This window comes from Bombus huntii, unplaced genomic scaffold (genome assembly GCF_024542735.1).
Source record: "Bombus huntii isolate Logan2020A unplaced genomic scaffold, iyBomHunt1.1 ctg00000159.1, whole genome shotgun sequence".
Classification (NCBI taxonomy): domain Eukaryota; kingdom Metazoa; phylum Arthropoda; class Insecta; order Hymenoptera; family Apidae; genus Bombus; species Bombus huntii.
Window position 1 is genome coordinate 85,001 of NW_026099400.1, and position 5,000 is coordinate 90,000.

At 49.6% G+C, this 5,000-nt stretch overlaps 1 non-coding gene across 1 annotated transcript; it reads right to left on the reverse strand.

Moving 5' to 3' along the window:
* Positions 1–1,629: 1,629 nt before the first annotated feature.
* LOC126877408 (5.8S ribosomal RNA) lies at positions 1,630–1,784 on the reverse strand. Its single transcript, XR_007694992.1, has one exon. It is a non-coding gene; the product is annotated as a 5.8S ribosomal RNA (ribosomal RNA).
* Positions 1,785–5,000: the final 3,216 nt, after the last annotated feature.

A 5,000-nucleotide genomic window follows, 5' to 3' on the forward strand; every position in this document is an offset into this window, starting at 1 on the left:
TTTTTAACGTCCGTCCTCTTTTTCTCCTACAGCCGTTTCTCTTCTCTCGACGATTCCAGCGGTTCCCGGTACGGGAACTCACGCAAGTGAAAAAGCGAGCGAGACGTACCGTCGGGTGGGTGTGTGTGTTCGGGGACTGGACGACCGGCGCGACGTTAGGATGCGCGGTCCAGCGATAGACGACGAAGAGGCATGGGATGACCAACACTCTCTTTTCTCTATTCTCGAAGCGTCGAATTGCCATAAAAAAAAAATCACACGCGCGCACGACATAGTCGTACGCGCGTGTATACCTCGTCTCTCTCAAAGTTTTTTTCTCGAGCCTCGCCAAAGGGGATCGTCTTCTTCCTCGTCTACGATCTCTCCGACGACGACGACCGTACGAACAACTTCGTAACGGACTCACATGCGCATCTTCCTCGGGTACAGAAACGCTGCGGAAAACACCTCGAGCTTGTAGTTACAGCAGCACCCGTGTATAGCCGATCTTAGACACACGCTAGTTCGCACACGCGTTACATATATAATATGTAAGATTTCCGACGAACGTGGCTTTTCGGGAGCCAGGCGCGCGGGCAGAGAGATACACGACGACGGGGAAAATTCGTCCCGATACGAGTACGTGTACTCTCCGATCTCCGCGCGACGCTGGGGATCATACCTCCCTAAGTCGTCAGAGCGCTCGAAGAAATCTCGCGTGTGCGTTCCCGGATCTACGGCTGATACTTTCGGGGCTTGTAAAAAAGCACAGAGCGTGTAAAACGCAACGACGACCCATCGATGCGACGGTCCTCGTTGTTGTCAGTCGCTTTCGCGAAGAGACGGAGTGGGCATTCGATCCCTGGGGCTGTACGAGAGTCTTAAGAAAAGACGGTAGATTATGGCAAAGTTTCGCACGCCATCGAGTTTAGGTTTTTTTTTTGGTTCTCTCTTCTCTCCTCTCTCGACCGAGTTCCCATATTTGCTTTCTCTCTCAGTCTCGCCAAATATAATATTCTTTTAAGACGACGTCGGGGGCGCGGACCTTCGTGCGTCGAACACCGGCAAACGTAGCATATATCGCCTGATATGAAAAAAAAATCGGTCACGAGGAGAACACTACGAGTATATACGTTCGATAACCGATACACGAAGCGGTGCATAAGCGGGCGGTCGCCCTCGTAAGGACGACTCACGACGCCGCGAGCACTCACGCAGGTCCGTGACCGGTTCTCTCCGCTCTTATTCGTATCCCTTCGTATACCTTCGTCCGACTCTGAAACGTTCTCTTATAATTTTTAAGAAGAACGACGGCGGGTTGTCAAGGCAAGAAGGGACAGAGAGAGACAGAGGTAGAGTTTCGTAGTCTCCCGTGAACACGATAGATTATATATCGAGCATGCGTACGACTTGCACGGTCTCTGCACGACCGCGACGAACGCCGACGAGCGTCCAACAATCGCTCGTACGTCGCGTATGTTCTCTCCGTCCGCTCTTATTCGTATCCTCGTTCTTGTACCTTCGTCCGACTCTGAAACGTTCTCTTATATAAAGAAGAACGACGGCGGGTTGTTAAGGCAAGAAGGGACAGAGAGAGACAGATACGGAGAGTAACGATACGCAACGCAAGCAGTCTTAGGTTTACGTGAGCAACCCTCAGCCAGGCGTGGTCCAGGAATTGTATCCGTGGACCGCAATGTGCGTTCGAAATGTCGATGTTCATGTGTCCTGCAGTTCACACGTTGACGCGCAATTAGCTGCGTTCTTCATCGACCCACGAGCCAAGTGATCCACCGTTCAGGGTAATCTTTTATAAATTTACAACAGTTCAATACTCAAATGTACTCTTCTCGGTTCTAGCGAAGCCGAGTTCCGTCACGTTCGACCAACGGGAATCGAACGCGCAGAAGTCGCCATAGGATTGACGACACAAAAACGTTCGAAAAAAAAAGAAAACGACGAACGCGCGAAGATACGCGCGTTCGCCGGCCGGGCGTAAAGTACATTATGATATATAACAACCATCGAGATCGAAGCTCCGTTCGTCAGGAAACGACGGGGATATATACACCCGATTCTGAATCCTCTGTACAGCACACGATCTCGCGAACGAGTAAGCACGGTGGCTAGCCCATGTTATATATGTGTTTGATTCTACTCTCTCGTCCAATTATTCAAGAAACAGCGCGCGTGCATCTCTCCATCGTTCGGGTGATAGTAAAGATTCGATGGGATTCGCGCGGCCGTCCGCCTCGAGCGGTCTTTCGTCCCAATATCCAGAAGCAGAGTTTGAAAAACTCTAGCGACGGCACGGGTGTCCGACTCACGACATCGAGGTTTCGAAGCCGGCGATCCCCTCCGAACGGATGGCGACCACGCGACCGACTGAAAGCATGAAAAATCGACGAAAGATAGAACACATCTCCGTTCGGGTGGTGTTTTTTCTTTAAAAAAAAAAAAAAAAACAAAAATTCGATGGGACTCGCAGCCATCGTCCTCGCGCGGTCTTTCGTCCCGATATCCAGAAGCAGAGTTTGAAAAACTCTAGCGACGGCACGGGTGTCCGACTCACGACAACGAGGATAGACAGCCGGTCCCCTCCGAACGGGTTATGCGATGATAAACTCGATGAAACTTTAGTCTCGTTCAGGTAGTGTGTGTCTTGTAAATCAAAAATTCGATGGGACACGCATCCATCGTCCTCGCGCGGTCTTTCGTCCCAACATCCAGAAGCAGAGTTTGAAAAACTCTAGCGACGGCACGGGTGTCCGACTCACGACAACGAGGATAGACAGCCGGTCCCCTCTGAACGGTATATTATATATGAGATGATAGACGACAAACTGGATGAAACTTTAAGTCTCGTTCAGGTAGTGTGTAAATCAAAAATTCGATGGGACTCGCATCCGTCGTCCTCGCGCGGTCTTTCGTCCCGATATCCAGAAGCAGAGTTTGAAAAACTCTAGCGACGGCACGGGTGTCCGACTCACGACAACGAGGAAAGACAGCCGGTCCCCTCTGAACGGTATATTATATGAAACTTTAAGTCTCGTTCAGGTAGTGTGTAAGTCAAAAATTCGATGGGACTCGCATCCGTCGTCCTCGCGCGGTCTTTCGTCCCGATATCCAGAAGCAGAGTTTGAAAAACTCTAGCGACGGCACGGGTGTCCGACTCACGACAACGAGGATAGACAGCCGGTCCCCTCTGAACGGTATATTATATATGCGATGATAGACGACAAACTGGATGAAACTTTAAGTCTCGTTCAGGTAGTGTGTAAATAAAAAATTCGATGGGACTCGCATCCGTCGTCCTCGCGCGGTCTTTCGTCCCGATATCCAGAAGCAGAGTTTGAAAAACTCTAGCGACGGCACGGGTGTCCGACTCACGACAACGAGGAAAGACAGCCGGTCCCCTCTGAACGGTATATTATATGAAACTTTAAGTCTCGTTCAGGTAGTGTGTAAGTCAAAAATTCGATGGGACTCGCATCCGTCGTCCTCGCGCGGTCTTTCGTCCCGATATCCAGAAGCAGAGTTTGAAAAACTCTAGCGACGGCACGGGTGTCCGACTCACGACAACGAGGATAGACAGCCGGTCCCCTCTGAACGGTATATAATATGAAACTTTAAGTCTCGTTCAGGTAGTGTGTAAGTCAAAAATTCGATGGGACTCGCATCCGTCGTCCTCGCGCGGTCTTTCGTCCCGATATCCAGAAGCAGAGTTTGAAAAACTCTAGCGACGGCACGGGTGTCCGACTCACGACAACGAGGATAGACAGCCGGTCCCCTCTGAACGGTATATAATATACATTATGCGACGGTAGACGATCAACTAGACGAAACTTTAGTCTCGTTCAGGTGGTGTAAAAAAAATTCGATGGGATACGCACGCACGGCTGTCGTCGTCCTCGAGCGGTCTTTCGTCCCAATATCCAGAAGCAGAGTTTGAAAAACTCTAGCGACGGCACGGGTGTCCGACTCACGACATCGAGGCTTCGAAGCCGGCGGCGTTCCCCTCTGAACGAACTTCGGCTAGACTAGTTACGAATCGTTGCTACACATCGTCTTCATCGTCGTCGTCGTCGACATCGACATCATCATCATATCATCATCATCATCATCATCATCATCATCGGTCATCGTCGCATAGCGGGCCAACATCCACGCGATGCGTCTTCGTTCTAGGTTACCCGATCCACGAGTATGTTACACGTGGTTTCGTTATTTCGAACGAAACGACATACGAAGAGCACACGCCCTTTGGGTAGGAAGCACGTTTCGAGAACGACGAGAGTTTCGATGAAAGAGACGAGAGAAGTCGACGCAGAAGGTATCCATGGATCTTCGAAGAGAACCTTCGAAGATGTATATCGGTATCCTTTCGCTCTGCGCGACTCGCTACAAGTTCTTTCGCTCTCGTCGACTCGTTCTAGACGCTTCGTTCGATCCCAAAGAGGAGTCTTCGATATGTCCCGTTGCTAGGAGGAGAACAAACGCAACACAGACCACGAAACATAGAAGAGAATAGGCGAGCATGATCACTCCGACACGAGGCACTTTAGAGATTTTCTTATTAGTTTGCATGGACTTTTATATTTCGTTTGTACGGTTTCCACGATGCAAATACGAAATACGAGATCGTGACGGCGGGTCTTTCTGTGTACGGCCTCTCGCAGGCGCCACGACTGCATTTCTCTTTACACCTGGTTTCCATCGTAATTTTTTCGTTTGATATCGAGCCTTAACTTTTGTTGGCTCTTTCGAAGCTAGAGTTCCCTTTTATTAGAATTTCATATATATATATATTATATGTTATATGTTTTATTCGGAGACGGCGGGTCTTTCTGTTTACGACCTCACGCAGGCGCCTCGAATAAGTTTCATTCGCATTTCGTTTTTATACTTGTATATATATATCTCTTCATCCCGATGATCGAGAGAGAGTGCCACCTTCTCTTCGTATAATTCCGTAGCTGGAGGGTCGTCTCCTCCTTAAGAATATTTCTATTCGTGCCAAC